Source organism: Budorcas taxicolor, chromosome 20 (assembly GCF_023091745.1).
Source record: "Budorcas taxicolor isolate Tak-1 chromosome 20, Takin1.1, whole genome shotgun sequence".
Classification (NCBI taxonomy): Eukaryota; Metazoa; Chordata; class Mammalia; order Artiodactyla; family Bovidae; genus Budorcas; species Budorcas taxicolor.
Window position 1 is genome coordinate 18495971 of NC_068929.1, and position 17205 is coordinate 18513175.

Consider the following 17205-nt stretch of genomic DNA (forward strand, 5'->3'; position numbering starts at 1 on the left):
ATGTCCACCATTTATTCTATTTCATTATTTCCCCCCCAAAAGACTCACTAGTATTCTTCAAAATAGCAGGGTGTATAATTCTGATCATAGTGAGTGATGATTTCAAATACAGTTCATTTAAATGAAAATGAGGAAACAGAGCCATTATCTCCAAACTTACTACTTATACAGAATGTAAATTGGAATTGATGTATCAGTGAATAATTTCTATCATCATATAAACCACTCTGTTCTTACTAGTACATTGGATGGCAATATTTCCAATATCTTCATAATTAGGGCTGAGATTCTTTCTGACAGGATTTTCCTGATCATTATGTTATAATTTAGCTAACTTTAAAGGAGAATTAAATTACCTTTTTCTTATGAAACATCCTGACTTATGTTTACATGTTTTTAATATTAGATTTGGTTTACTGAAGGGCAGTAGCCAATGATGGGAAATACTTAAGATAAAATGCTTTGAAATTTTTATGAGTACCAGCTGAGAAGCTGTGGTTTGTAACCTCAGGAAACCTGACTTTCAAATATCTGCTCACCAGAAAGCTAAAATTAAAAAGACAGCCAATACCTAGCTTTGGTGAGAGGAATTTCTATATGTTGATCTTGGGAGTGTAATTGGTACTACCCTCTTGCAAAAAAATACATGGCTCTATTTACTCAAGCTAAATACACACTTAGTCTATGATCTAGCATTTACTCCTCAGCATTTCCCTAAGAGAATGGAAAATGTATGTCTACCAAAACATATACAAGAATATTCATAGCAGCTTTATTCATAATAGCCCCACACTGGAAAATGGATAAACTGTGGTACATTTCTACCATGTAATATTATACTCAATGTAAGAAATTCGTCCTACATGCAACACATGGATACATATCACAGATATGCTGTATGATTTCATGCATGAACTTTAAGAACTGATAAAAGTAATCCATGGTGATACCTATAATAGTGGTTATTTAGCTTTTGGGAATGAGGTTGAGTGAGAAAAGATATGAGGGGAATACTTGGGGTGCTGGGAATGTCTACATGTCAATGTAGATGGTGGTTCATAGGTGTATTCACATGTAGGAATTGCATAAACTATACACTTAACGTGAGTGTATTAACTCACTGTTCCACCTCATACGAAAAAAAATCTGTTGTTACTGTATGAAAGTTAGAATAAATATATTGAAGGCTCTTCCAGCTTAAAAGAATCCTTCATCCTGTGTCCCCTTCCAGTACCTGCCTCTCTCTGTCCTTCCCTTTACAGTCAAAGTTCCTTCAAAGATGTGTGTATTCACTTTATTTCTACTCTCTCAACCACTTGATTCAATCTCTCTCCTCCTTTTCCCCTGAAACCCTTTCCAAGGTCCTTATTATTCCTGCTGTCAAATCGAATGGACCATTTTTCATGATTTTATGACCTCTCTGGAGCATTCCCCATTGTTGGTTTCCTTTCCCTTGACATCCTCATCCTTGCTCCTGTTAAGCTGTTTTACTTGGTTTCACTCCTGCCTCTCGGGGTCTTGCTTGTTAGTCCTTGTTCTGGCTCTCCTATCTGTCTGTCCTTAATTTTGATGTTCCTCAAGATCCTGCCTGGCACTCATCACCTCACATTATATGAGTGATATGTATACACTCTCAGATACATTATATCTGTGATATGTATACACTCTCCATGACCCACCTTACCTGTTCCCACTGCCTTCCTTTATGCTTGTTACGTTTACTTTCAGCCCAGCCCACTTACTGAAGTCCAGGTCCACTTATCTAACAGGCATTAGGCATTTCCATTTTGATTTCCCAAAGGTGCTCCCAGTTCAATGTTACTACCCTGCCCTAAAATCTTTTCCTCCTGTATTCCCTACCTCAATGAATGATACCCCTGATCAATCATATGACCAAGCCAGAATTTTATGGATTATTCTTAATGTACCCCACTTTCTTTCCTCAGATGCAGTTAACCACTTTGATTCTACCTTCTGAGTTATACTCAGTTTCCTCTGCTTATTTCCATTTTCACTACATTAACAGAGTTCAGTTTAACATCGCTACACAAACCACACTAACATCTTCCTAAATTTAGACCCCCTTACGAGTTATTCTCCACAGTAGGGCCAAAGTGAACTTTCCACAGGTACTCTGTGAGAACTGTTCTATATATATATATATAATTGACAGATTCATGAGAGGGGATGAGCTCCACATTCTTCTACATATTGATCCAGCCCCCTACCCCCAGAGTAAACTTTCTAAAATGCCAACTTGATCATATTCAGTTCAGTTCAGTTTAGTTGCTCAGTCGTGTTTGACTCTTTGCAACCCTATGAATCGCAGCACGCCGGGCCTCCCTGTCCATCACCATCTCCTGGAGTTCACTCAGATTCACGTCCATTGAGTCCGTGATGCCATCCAGCCATCTCATCCTCTGTCGTCCCCTTCTCCTCCTGCCCCCAATCCCTCCCAGCATCAGAGTCTTTTCCAATGAGTCAACTCTTCGCATGAGGTGGCCAAAGTACTGGAGTTTCAGCTTTAGCATCATTCCTTCCAAAGAAATCCCAGGGCTGATCTCCTTCAGAATGGACTGGTTGGATCTCCTTGCAGTCCAAAGGACTCTCAAGAGTCTTCTCCAACACCACAGTTCAAAAGCATCAATTCTTCGGTGCTCAGCCTTCTTCACAGTCCAACTCTCACATCCATACATGACCACAGGAAAAACCATAGCCTTGACTAGACGGACCTTAGTTGGCAAAGTAATGTCTCTGCTTTTGAATATGCTGTCTAGGTTGGTCATAACTTTTCTTCCAAGGAGTAAGCGTCTTTTCATTTCATGGCTGCAGTCACCATCTGCAGTGATTTTATTATTCCTTACTTAAAACTCTTCAATGGCTCCCCATTACCTTTAGGATAAAATTCAACCGCTTATATGGCTTACAACATGGTTCTAAATTACCTTTTCAGTCTAATCTCTCTTCTGCTCATCGATTACTATACTACAGCCTTATGTTAAAACTACTTTCAGTTCTAAGATGAGGCATCATTTCTTCCATCTCAGGGTCTTTGCACATGCTCTTCCACTGGCTGCCACACTTTTCTCAATTCATTTATCCTCTCCAACTCCTATACTTACTTAAAGTCTCAGATAGCAACATAATTTTCTTTGGCAGATTCTCCCTAAAATCCCTAACTTGCATTAAGTGCTATCCATCCCTGTGAGATACAATTCACTCTATGTTTATCCCTCAGATGACATGTGTGTTACTGAAATATCATCACCTGTTAGCTGCTCTCCATCTCCCACTGCAGTGTAAGCCTGATGGAGGCAGGGGCTCTGACCTGTTCACTTCTGTGCCCCAGTGCCTGACATAGTGCCTGACACATTGGCTTTGTACTTGTTAAACGAAGGATAAGTCAACCATTTAAAAAGTACTACATATTAAACATTATCAGTGTATACACATAATTGTGTACTAACGGAAGTAGTAGAGAGTCAGGGGTGTCTGAAGCATTATCTTTTTCACATTTCTGAAAGGGGAGCCATATTCAAACTTTTTTTTACATACTCAATGTCTACTTGTTGTACAGAGATACCAAAGACTTTGTCTACAGAAATTAAACTCAGAACTTACAAATAGAGATTGAAGACCATGACTTAAAGGCCTCTGCCCTCCCCTCTTCTCTGTTCTTGACAGGAGGCGTAGAGGGGGAACCCTTTTCTCCACCCTCCACACCCGCCATGTTTGTTGAGCACAGATCTCCTGGCAACAATTCCTCTCCTTGCTCCACCTGTGCCGATCCTACAGATCTGGCATTTTCCTTCATGACCCTGCTTCCCTAGACACAGTAATTAACAGAGGTGGACAGCAGACTTAAGTTGTTTCATCAGAGAACCCATTGCTTGCCCCCAACTGATTAACTGAGAGATGAGAGCAAGTCTGTTCTTTCTCTGGGATTTTTTCTTTTACACTTTCTCTCCAGTTAGAGGGAGCTGGTCTTGAGTGAGGGGATGAACTCCTCATGGTGTTTAAGTTCTGGATCCAATTATTCTGAAAGTTATTCTTGAATGGAGAGGGACCTCCCTATCCTTCCTACATCTGACTTCAACTCTTTCATAGAGTTATTGCACCAATTAATTTTCTTTTTGGCCTAAACTAGTCTAGTGCTCAGAGAAGACAGTAGCACCCCGCTCCAGTACTCTTCCCTGGAAAATCCCATGGATGGAGGAGCCTGGTAGGCTGAAGTCCATGGGGTCGCCAACAGTTGGACATGACTGAGCAATTTCACTTTCACTTTTCACTTTCATGCATTGGAGAAGGAAATGGCAACCCACTCCAGTGTTCTTGCCTGGACAATCCCAGGGACGGGGGAGCTGTCTGGTGGGCTGCCGTCTATGGGGTCGCACAGAGTTGGACACAACTGAAGCGACTTAGCAGCAGCAGCAGTCTAGTGCTGGTTTCTGTCCCTTGTAGTTGAAAGAATTTTGTCTGATTTACAGTGAAATGTTTCTATCTTTGATGAAACTACCACAAGAAAGCTCCCCAAACATCTCATAATCTGGCTAGGTAATCAATACACAAACTATAGATAACACGGTTCTATTCTACCAGCAGATGTTTTTCCTAGAATAAACCTTGTATTGTGCACATGCCCACAGAGTGACTCCTCCTCCATTTTACTTGTCCAGAGGATGACCCTTTGTGAAAAATTCTTGTCATTGCCCTATTTTTGGCTCTAAAATGATGATTATTTTCAATGTGTTTTTCTGCTATATGTTAATTCTCCTCAGTTGTCTAGTACTTTTATACTAAAGCTTTTTACGAAAGTAAATATGATGGAAAGTCCTTTGCTTACACTTATAAAGGTCTTTGAGTATTTGGCCACACTTAAGTAGACTTTCTATGTTTTAAGACATGTTCTCTTGCAAGAGTTATATTTTTCTAGATATATCATATGTACTCAAAGCATTTTCCATTTAACTATTATGACATTCCAATGTGGGGATATACCTCCTGTTATGGATCAGAAATGGGACCTTAGTGAAAGGACTTCCACATGGAAGGAGATGTCTGGAATGAGATACAGTAATTCTCCCCAAACACTGACTTCAGAGCTGTATGAGGCCATACGGGGATGGGCATGTCCAAGAGAGAAGCATCACATGCTTAATAAATTTGTGTTTATTTTTTCAGTTCCTTTTTTATATTATAGTTTATTAACAATGTTGTGTTACTTTCGGGTGTGCAGCAAAGTGATTCACTTATACATATAAATGCATCTATTCTTTGTCAAATTTGTTTCCCATTTAAGTTATCACAGAGTACTGAGCAGCAGTCCCTGTCAGACTTTATTTTGGGGGCTCCAAAATCACTGCAGATGGTGACTGCAGCCATGAAATGAAAAGACGCTTACTCCTTGGAAGAAAAGTTATGACCAACCTAGACAGCATATTCAAAAGCAGAGACATTACTTTGCCGACTAAGATCTGTCTAGTTAAGGCTATGGTTTTTCCAGGGGTCATGTATAGATGTGAGAGTTGGACTGTGAAGAAGGCTGAGCACCGAAGAATTGAAGCTTTTGAACTGTGGTGTTGGAGAAGACTCTTGAGAGTCCCTTGGACTGCAAGGAGATCCAACCAGTCCATTCTGAAGGAGATCAGTCCTCTGTATTCTTTGAAGGAATGATGCTAAAGCTGAAACTCCAGTACTTTGGCCACCTCATGTGAAGAGTTGACTCATTGGAAAAGACTCTGATGCTGGGAGGGATTGGGGGCAGGAGGAGAAGGGGACGACAGAGGATGAGATGGCTGGATGGCATCACTGACTCAATGGACGTGAATCTGAGTGAACTCCGGGAGTTGGTGATGGACAGGGAGGCCTGGAGTGCTGCATTTCATGGGATCGCAAAGAGTTGGACATGACTGATCGACTGAACTGAACTGTTGCTTATCTATTTTAAATATATTTTAAATATAGCAGTGTGTACATGTCGATCCCAAACTCCCAATCTGTCCCTCCCTGCCACCCTTCCCTCCTGGTAACCCATAACTTTGTTCTCTAAGTCTGTGAGTCTGTTTCTGTTTTGTAAATAAGTTCATTTGTACAATTTTTTTTAGATTCTGCATATAAATGATATCATATGAGGTTTGTTTATCCCTGTCTGACTTTCTTCACTTGATAGATGATAATCTTCAGGTCCATCCATTTTGCTGCAAATGGCATGATTTTATCCTTTTTAAAGGCTGACTAATGTTCCATTGTATATACCATTTATATATATGCCACATATTCTTTATCCACTCATCTGTTGATGGACATGTAGGTTGCTTGATGTCTTGGCTACTGTAAATAGTGCTTCTATGAACACTAGGGTGCATGTATCTTTTTTGAATTATGATTTTCTCCAGGTACATGCCCAGGAGTGGGATTGCTGGATGATATGGTAGCTCTATTTTTAGTTTCTTAAGGAACCTCCATACTGTTCTCCATAGTAGCTGCACCAGTTTACATTCCCACCAACACTGTAGGAGAGCTGTCTTTTCTCTACATTCTCTCCAGCATTTATTGTTTGTAGGCTTTTTGATGACGACCATTCTGACTGTTGTGAAGTGATATCTCATAGTTTTTTTTTTTTTTTTAGTTTTTTATTTTTAAAATTTTATTTATTTATTTATTTTTTAAATTTATTTTTTTTTAAAGTAACAACCATGTTTTTATGTATATGGATACTTGTTTTATCACATTTTCAAATTATTAAAAATGAATACAATAGCAATTTCAGTGGCATTAAATATACAATCCTTTCCATTAGCTCTGTATTATAGGTTCCATTAAGATCATGTTCCTTTTTGCATTTGTGCTTTCTTTTCTTTTTTTTTTTTAATTTTATAGTTTTTTATTTTTTTAATTTTAAAATCTTTAATTCTTACATGTGTTCCCAAACATGAACCCCCCTCCCACCTCCCTCCCCATAACATCTCTCTGGGTCATCCCCATGCACCAGCCCCAAGCATGCTGTATCCTGCATTAGACATAGACTGGCAATTCAATTCTTACATGATAGTATACATGTTAGAATGCCATTCTCCAAAATCATCCCACCCTCTCCCTCTCCCTCTGAGTCCAAAAGTCCATTATACACATCTGTGTCTTTTTTGCTGTCTTGCATACAGGGTTGTCATTGCCATCTTTCTAAATTCCATATATATGTGTTAGTATACTGTATTGGTGTTTTTCTTTCTGGCTTACCTCACCCTGTATAATCGGCTCCAGTTTCATCCATCTCATCAGAACTGATTCAAATGAATTCTTTTTAACAGCTGAGTAATACTCCATTGTGTATATGTACCACAGCTTTCTTATCCATTCATCTGCTGATAGACATCTAGGTTGTTTCCATGTCCTGGCTATTATAAACAGTGCTGCGATGAACATTGGGGTGCATGTGTCTCTTTCAATTCTGGTTTCCTCGGTGTGTATGCCCAGCAGTGGGATTGCTGGGTCATAAGGTAGTTCTATTTGCAATTTTTTAAGGAATCTCCACACTGTTCTCCAAAGTGGCTGTACTAGTTTGCATTCCCACCAACAGTGTAGGAGGGTTCCCTTTTCTCCACACCCTCTCCAGCATTTATTGCTTGCAGATTTTTGGATCGCAGCCATTCTGACTGGTGTGAAGTGGTACCTCATTGTGGTTTTGATTTGCATTTCTCTGATAATGAGTGATGTTGAGTATCTTTTCATGTGTTTGTTAGCCATCCGAATGTCTTCTTTGGAGAAATGTCTATTTAGTTGTTTGGCCCATTTTTTGATTGGGTCATTTATTTTTCTGGAGTTGAGCTGCATAAGTTGCTTGTATATTTTTGAGATTAGTTGTTTGTCAGTTGCTTCATTTGCTATTATTTTCTCCCATTCCCAAGGCTGTCTTTTCACCTTGCTTATATTTTCCTTTGTTGTGCAGAAGCTTTTAATTTTAATTAGATCCCATTTATTTATTTTTGCTTTTATTTCCAGAATTCTGGGAGGTGGATCATAGAGGATCCTGCTGTGATTTATGTCTGAGAGTGTTTTGCCTATGTTCTCCTCTAGGAGTTTTATAGTTTCTGGTCTTACATTTAGATCTTTAATCCTTGAGTTTATTTTTGGGTGCAGTGTTAGAAAGTGATCTAGTTTCATTCTTTTACAAGTGGTTGACCAGTTTTCCCAGCACCACTTGTTAAAGAGATTGTCTTTACTCCATTGTATAATCTTGCCTCCTTTGTCAAAGATAAGGTGTCCATATGTGTGTGGATTTATCTCTGGGCTTTCTAGTTTGTTCCATTGATCTATATGTCTGTCTTTGTGCCAGTACCATACTGTTTTGATGACTGTGGCTTTGTAGTAGAGCCTGAAGTCAGGCAAGTTGATTCCTCCAGTTCCATTCTTATTTCTCAAGATTGCTTTGGCAATTCGAGGTTTTTTGTATTTCCATACAAATCTTGAAATTATTTGTTCTAGTTCTGTAAAAACTATGGCTGGTAGCTTGATAGGGATTGCATTGAATTTGTAAATTGCTTTGGGTAGTATACTCATTTTCACTATATTGATTCTTCTGATCCATGAACATGGTATATTTCTCCATCTATTAGCATCCTCTTTGATTTCTTTCATCAGTGTTTTATAGTTTTCTATATATAGGTCTTTAGTTTCTTTAGGTAGATATATTCCTAAGTATTTTATTCTTTTTGTTGCAATGGTGAATGGAATTGTTTCCTTAATTTCTTTTTCTACTTTCTCATTATTAGTATATAGGAATGCAAGGGATTTCTGTGTGTTGATTTTATATCCTGCAACTTTACTATATTCATTGATGAGCTCTAGTAATTTTCTGGTGGAGTCTTTAGGGTTTTCTATGTAGAGGATCATGTCATCTGCAAACAGTGAGAGTTTTACTTCTTCTTTTCCAATTTGGATTCCTTTTATTTCTTTTTCTGCTCTGATTGCTGTGGCCAACACTTCCAGAACTATGTTGAACAGTAGCGGTGAAAGTGGACACCCTTGTCTTCTTCCTGACTTTAGGGGAAATGCTTTCAATTTTTCACCATTGAGAATAATGTTTGCTGTGGGTTTATCATATATAGCTTTTATTATGTTGAGGTATGTTCCTTCTGTTCCTGCTTTCTGGAGAGTTTTTATCATAAATGGATGTTGAATTTTGTCAAAGGCCTTCTCTGCATCTATTGAGATAATCATATAGTTTTTATTTTTCAATTTGTTAATGTGGTGAATTACATTGATTGATTTGCGGATATTGAAGAATCCTTGCATCCCTGGGATAAAGCCCACTTGGTCATGGTGTATGATCTTTTTAATGTGTTGTTGGATTCTGATTGCTAGAATTTTGTTGAGGATTTTTGCATCTATGTTCATCAGTGATATTGGCCTGTAGTTTTATTTTTTTGTGACATCTTTGTCAGGTTTGGGTATTAGGGTGATGGTGGCCTCATAGAATGAGTTTTGAAGTTTACCTTCCTCTGCAATTTTCTGGAAGAGTTTGAGTAGGATAGGTGTTAGCTCTTCTCTAAATTTTTGGTAGAATTCAGCTGTGAAGCCATCTGGACCTGGGCTTTTGTTTGCTGGAAGATTTCTGATTACAGTTTCAATTTCCGTGCTTGTGATGGGTCTGTTAAGATTTTCTATTTCTTCCTGGTTCAGTTTTGGAAAATTGTACTTTTCTAAGAATTTGTCCATTTCTTCCACGTTGTCCATTTTACTGGCATACAACTGCTGATAGTAGTCTCTTATGATCCTTTGTATTTCTGTGTTGTCTGTTGTGATCTCTCCATTTTCATTTCTAATTTTATTGATTTGATTTTTCTCTCTTTGCTTCTTAATGAGTCTGGCTAATGGTTTGTCAATTTTATTTATCCTTTCAAAGAACCAGCTTTTGGCTTTGTTGATTTTTGCTATGGTCTCTTTTGTTTCTTTTGCATTTATTTCTGCCCTAATTTTTAAGATTTCTTTCCTTCTACTAACTCTGGGGTTCTCCAATTCTTCCTTTTCTAGTTGCTTTAGTTGTAGAGTTAGGTTATTTATTTGACTTTTTTCTTGTTTCTTGAGGTATGCCTGTATTGCTATGAACTTTCCTCTTAGCACTGCTTTTATAGTGTCCCACTCATTAATTTTTTTGTGATGAAACTGTGATGTTATAGATGCTGATGAATTCTAATGGTAAAATTCAGAGTATTCAATTCATGGTGCTGGAAGAAACATGTAAATTGGATACAAAAGTAATTGTGTATATTACCTTTTAGTGGTAAATCAAGTGATGCTCACATGGGAAGTAAAGAGTTAACAGTGGGTCTGGGATTCCTGCCCTCCTTACTAGGGGAAAGCGATTGACCTCAGCCAGAGGTACTTATAAACAGGCTAATGGTATTTATTAGTAGAAAGACACCCAAGAGTCCCTATCTAAAATACTAACATTTTTTGGCAGCATAGACCTGGGCTGTCTAGACTGTGTATTATAAATAAACCAGCAGTTTATGTCTTGATGGAGGCATGGCTCGCTAGAGATTGGGAAGTAGTCATACGAGCATTTTCTGTCTAACTAAAAAAATGTAAAACTGAGAACCCCAAAATCAAGATAATGGTTTTGTGTGTGTGTGTGTGTGTGTGTGTGTGTGTGTGTGTGTGTGTGTGTGTATAAGAACAGCATGTTCACATAAATTGTTCAGAACTCAGTTGTTAATCTGAAACCAAAACATATCCTAATGCGGGAAAAAGGGGCAGTTCTGGGAAGCTGTATCTGATGGACTCAGGCTTTTCCAAAAGTGAATAGGCATCATCTGTGATGGGTTTTTGACAGAACCCTTTGTATAACTTGTAAAGCTTGGCTTTGGGTAAGATGTGTGATACACAGGGGTTTCACTCTGACCTTTCAACTCTTTGGCTAACATAGCATGTGAATACAAGACATAAGAAGCTGCTGATGAATGTGGCATTTTAGAAGAGAGAAAGAGTATAGATTGTTTATAAAAATAGTGCTTTGAAAATTGGCTAACATTTAGAAATAAATGGATGCCTACTATAGATTATATACTAGAACAAGAAGTAAAAAGGAAAAAAATCATTTAAAAATAGAATAAACAGTATTTCTGATTTTGACTTAGGAAAGCTCTTTCTAAGCAAAAATATAGAAAAATAAAAAGATGAACTAGCAGAGAAAAGATTGACAGACAAAGAATAAATGTAGATTTAGTATATTGAGTTTAAAAGTACTGAAAAAATTAATACCACTGTAGGAAAAGGGCAAAGATGATAAATAAGGAATGACCAAATGTAAAAATATAAAGTGTTAATGAACATAAGTACAAATATATTACTTACTAAGAAAACTGAAAAAAAAAAATGAGATACTGTTTTCAAATGAGATACACTGGGCATGCTTTAAAAGTAATGTTAACATCCTTATGGTGGGAAGTAACTATGGCAGCCCCCCGGGAGAGAATGTGCTGTGAGCAGTGCAGCAAGCTCAGGGCCTCCGGCTGCTCTACTTACAGGTTCTGCCCAGGTGTGCATGCCAGTGCCACATTCTGCAGAGCTCCCTGCTGGTGACTGAGCACAGTGGGCCACTAGACCCTGGCCACTCCTTCCAATGCAGGACTCCTTCGCTCAGGGGCTGCTCATGGACCTGGCTAAGGCTTTTCCAGTGCTGCACTGCAGTCTGAGGCTCTGTTCACCCATTCCTACTTCCCTCCACACTTCTTTCATAGGTGTCAGTCCTGCTGAAATCTTTTCCTTTGTATTTCTGCTCTCACTCCCCTTGTGTGTGTGTGTTAGTCGCTGAGTCGTGTCCAACTCTTTGCGACCTCATGGACCGTAGCCAACTAAGCTCCTTTGTTCATGGGGATTCTCCAGGAAAGACTACTGGGGTGGGTTGCCATGCCTTCCTCCAGGGGGTCTTCTGGACCCAGGGATCAAACTGCATCTCTTATGTCTCCTACATTGGCAGACTAGCACCACCTGGGAACCCCCTCACTCCCCTTGCTGCTACTGCTGCTAAGTCACTTCAGTCGTGTCCGACTCTGTGTGACCCATAGATGGCAGCCCACCAGGCTCCCCCATCCCTGGGATTCTCCAGGCAAGAACACTTAACCCTTCACAAATGTCTTTGCCAATAAATATCTAACTTCATTTAGGTGCTTCCTAGACAATCTGAAGAAAATCAATTAGTACAGTCTTTCTGGAAGTCATTATAGTAATACTCTTTGACCCACAGTTCACCTCTAGAAATTGACACTAAGGAAATTAAGAGATATATTTGTAAATTTTATGATGGATTATTTGACAGTATAATTGGCAAAAAAGGAAAAATAAACTAATCGTAAAGGATTGGATACATTATATCCTATAAAATGGTATACATGGTCTTAACTTTAAAGATATGGGATATAACTTATTAGACTTGTTAATGTAAAAAAATTTATAAGTGGTAAAATTTTATTAAATATGTAGACAAAAGAACAACGTATATATTCAAGAATATATTTGTTCTTTTTTCTTTAATTTCTAAATTCTGCAATGAACATATTATGGTAAAAATACTTATTATTTAACTTATATAGTACAGTTATAGGCATTTAGAAAACAAGAAGAATATTAAAATATAATTAGCAGTTATTCTTTGATGATATTTGAGTGATTTTATTTCTTCTTTACTCTCCTGAATTTTTCAAATTTTCTAATATTATAAATAATCATCATTAAAATTAGATTTGACTGATTTTTTAAAACAATGCAAATCAACTTAAAATGGAGCTTGAACAATTAGACATCTGTGTTCAAAAATATAAACTGGGCCTATTCATCATACTTTCTACAAAACTTAGCTCAAGATGGATCACAGACCTATATATAAAACAAAAAACTGCAAAAGTTTTAAAAGAAAACACAGGAGAAAGTCCTTGTTCTTCTGGATTAGACAAAGAGGTTTTAAACAAGGCAACATCATGATTCATAAAAGATTGATAAAGTGAAGCTCATCAATAATTTTTTTAAATTGTTCTGTGAAAGACACTATTGCTGCTGCTGCTGCTAAGTCGCTCAGTCATGTCCAATACTGTGCAACCCCACAGAGGTAGCCCACCAGGCTCCCCCGTCCCTGGGATTCTCCAGGCAAGAACACTGGAGTGGGTTGCCATTTCCTTCTCCAATGCATGAAAGTGAAAAGTGAAAGTGAAGTTGCTCAATTGTGTCTGACTCTTCGCAACCCCATGGACTGCAGCCCACCAGGCTCCTCCGTCCGCAGGATTTTCCAGGCAAGAGGACTGGAGTGGGGTGCCATTGCCTTCTCCAGAAAGACACTGTTAAGAAATTGAAAATACAAACCTCAGACTAGAAAAAATGTTTTCAAATTATGCACCTGACAAGAGACACTTATTCAGAAAATACAAAGAACTCAAAACTCAACATTTGGAAAACAAATGACTAAATAACAAAAATTAAGCAAAACAGTTAACCAGACACTTCCCTGAAGATGATATATGGATGAAAAATAAACACATAAAAAGATGCTCAATATCCTTAGTCATTCAGTTCAGTTCAGTTCAGTTCAGTCGTTCAGTCGTGTCCGACTCTTTGCGACCCCATGAATTGCAGCACGCCAGGCCTCCTTGTCCATCACCAACTCCCAGAGTTCACTCAGATTCTCATCCATCGAGTCAGTGATGCCATCCGGCCATCTCATCCTCTGTCGTCCCTTTCTCCTCCTGCCCCCAATCCCTCCCAGCATCAAAGTCTTTTCCAATGAGTCAACTCTTCGCATGAGGTGGCCAAAGGGAAATTCAAATTGAAAACATGAAATACCTCTATATGCTTTTAGAATGGCTAAAACAAATAAAAGCTAACAGTACTACATGCTGGCAAGGATGCACAGAAATTCCTATTCATACTGGCTGGAGTGCAAAATAGTACAGTCATTTGGGAAAACAGTTTGGCAGCGTCTTACAAAGCTAAATACATAATACATCATTGTCATGTGACCCAGACACTCTACTCCTTGGTATTTACTGCAAGTAAATGAAAATTATGTTTTCCCCAGAACGTGTATGTGAATGATTGCAGCAGTTTTATTCAGAATCACCCAAACTGGAAATAACCCAAATGTTCTTCACTTAGTTGATTGATAAATAAAAGGTGGTATATCTGTACGATGGAACACTACTGAGTGATAAAAACGAATGACCATTCAATGACATGGACAATGTTCAAGTAGAATCAAGTGGAATCTCAGAGGAGTGAAAGAAGCCAGAGTTAAAAGATTACATGCTATGTGATTCTACTTATATGACATTTGATGAAGGCAATAATAGTGGGACAAAGGACAGATCAGCGTTTGCCAAGGGGCTGGGGATTCCCAGAAGAACTGACTGTGAAAGGTAGCATGAGAGAATGTTTTGGAGTGATGGAACGCTTCTGTATCTTTAAAGAAACTTTATTTATTTATTTGGCTGCACCAGGTCTTAGTTGCAGCATGCAGGATCTAGTTTCCTGACCAGGGATCGAACCCGGGACCCTTGCGTTGAGAACGCAGAATCCTAGCCAACTGGACCACCAGGGAAGTCCCAGCTCTTCTGCATCTTGAGGGTGGTGGTGCTTGAATAACTGTCTGCATTTGTCAAAACTTATAAAAATGTGCAACAAAAAGGCAAATTTTACTCACTGTGGTATTGGAGAAGACTCTTGAGAGTCCCTTGGGCTGCAAGGAGATCCAGCCAGTCCATCCTAAAGGAGATCAGTCCTGGGTGTTCATTGGAAGGACTGATGCTGAAGCTGAAATTCCAATACTTTGGCCACCTCATGTGAAGAGTTGACTCATTGGAAAAGACCCTCTTGCTGGGAGGGATTGGGGGCAGGAGGTGAAGGGGACGACAGAGGATGAGATGGCTGGATGGATCACCAACTCGATGGATATGAGTTTGAGTCAACTCCGGGAGTTGGTGATGGACAGGGAGGCCTGGCATACTGTGATTCATGAGGTCGCAGAGTCGGACACAACTGAGCGACTGAACTGAAGCTAAATAAATTTTCAAAAGATAAAAATAAAGTCAGGGCAATAAAGTGGAAATGTTTGGAAAATGTTAAGTGTTGAAGCTGAAAAAATTTGTTTTTTTATTAAAACTGATATAAATTAAAATTAGCTATATGTATGGTTGAGGTTAAATAATGCATGTTAATTAGGTTTATCAACCCTTAAAATTCATAAATTGACATGAAAACATGTTAAAGCAGAAGGAAAGAGGAGCTTTATAATTAATCAGTTGAGACAGTTATGTCCAAGGCTGTGATTTCCCTCCCTTTCCTTCATCTCTCACTCTTCCCATGTGGCTGCCGTCAGGCATTTAACACTGAGTGAGACTTTCCTGTGGGTCTTCACATACCAGGCTTTGAACAGTCTATCAGAAAGCTTAGAATAGCAGTTTGACAGACCAGGCAGAGATAGTATTTATATGATCATCTCTTTTATGGATTCTTGATAAAAGTCAAGAGTCTAACGCTGAAATATTTCTATGAGGGAATATCCATCATAATCTAGATCAAAATGGTAGCTTTTCTGGGGATTTGACTTGACCCAGGGATAGAACTGAGAGAAATTCATGGCTAACCTACTTCTAGGATATCTCTCTTGAATATAAATAATTTAGTCAAGCTTCTAGTGAGAAGCACAGCTCAGAGACTCTAGAATGAACATCCCTAGCAGGTACAGTAGAAGCTCTCTTATCCAGAGTTGCTGAGACTGGTAATTGGGGGACCAGTAAGTCAGCTCTAACTCTGTATCTTAAATTGTTATTTTAAGCTGAGACATACATTTATGGTCACCCACCAGTTTGCTGATGAAAGGCAAAGGTTTTCTTTTTGAATGTGATCAGTGTTCTCCATCTGACAAAACCCCACACCCATAATAATCATCTCCAATTTCTACTTTCAATTTCTTTTAAGTGCAGCAAGAACTTAAATACTTGTGATTCACACCAAGTGCAAAATCCTTCTAAAATTTTATGATTATTGCACCTAGTGTTTTACAGTTATCTTGTCCACACCTACTGTGATAGTAATTTTTTCTCACCAGCTCACTTTTATGGTCCCTTTCTAAGGTATACAACTACTTAATTTGTATGTTAACAGGTCTCTTTTGCCCCTCCTATCTCACCAGTTTACATAGTTAAAATTATAGCATAAACATGTTTGGAAACCAACATAACTGACTCTTGGTAAGCATATAACTCAACTGGATGGTGGTGTGCAGAAGTCCATAGCATGTATTAGATGGTTTCCAATGTGAGCATTTTGGGCTTCCCAGGTGGCTCAGTGGTAAAGACTCTGCCTGCCAATGCAGGAGACACAGGAAACATGGTTTAGACCCCTGGTTCAAGACCCTCTGGAATAGGACATGGCAATCCAGTCCAGAGCTACAGTCCATGAGGTCACGAAAGAGTCAGACATGACTTAGAGACTAAACAATAACAGTGTGGGCATTAGGAGGTTTTACAGAAGAAATGGAGAGCTTCTCTTAATCCAGCAGGCTTAAGAAAGTGAAGGTCAGCTGAAAGGATACCAATAGTAGCTGAGATGTAGATGTTCTGTGTTGTTGGTTGACAGATAACATGTATGCTTTATATACATTTTGTTTTGAAATGTGAAGTGTCTTATATATATTCCTTGCTTTGATGAAAAATCAACCCCTCTCTGAACAAAGATAAATTGCAGGAAGAAGTACAAACAGGTTTAAGATTTTCATACTACTACTACAACCTATTTGGATTTTTTTTTACAACTGTGAATGTACATGGCAATAAACACCAGAAGGAACATAATCATCCTGGTTAACACAATTTTTTTTTTCATGTTCTCCTCTCTGAAGATATCTAACGCTCACAAGGTCCCTCCAAGAATTTTCTTATTTCTCTATTCCCTCACTGTGATCATCACTTCCTGCTCCCACTTGAGGTTTGCCCGCAGAAATCAGAAATACCTTGTTTTTACTGCTATGACTATAGGTTTCTGTCTTTAAATGCGGCCCTGTTCCAAGATTATGAGCTTCCTTTTGGCTGTGCCTTGATATTTAATGAGGATATTCCCTACATGAAGAGGATATTAGGACTCCAATTCTGAAAGCCTGCTACACAGGGCAAGACTATTTTGATTTTGAGAGTTACACATTATCCTTTTCTGCAAATTATA

At 38.6% G+C, this 17205-nt stretch overlaps 1 protein-coding gene and 1 non-coding gene across 2 annotated transcripts in view; both read right to left on the reverse strand.

The window, feature by feature from the left end:
- The window catches only part of RGS7BP (regulator of G protein signaling 7 binding protein), a 106844-nt gene that overhangs the window by 60398 nt on the left and 29241 nt on the right, over positions 1-17205 (reverse strand). The gene's annotated exons all lie outside the window — the stretch shown is intronic.
- On the reverse strand, positions 14511-14584 carry TRNAE-CUC (transfer RNA glutamic acid (anticodon CUC)). The gene has a single exon. It is a non-coding gene; the product is annotated as a tRNA-Glu (tRNA).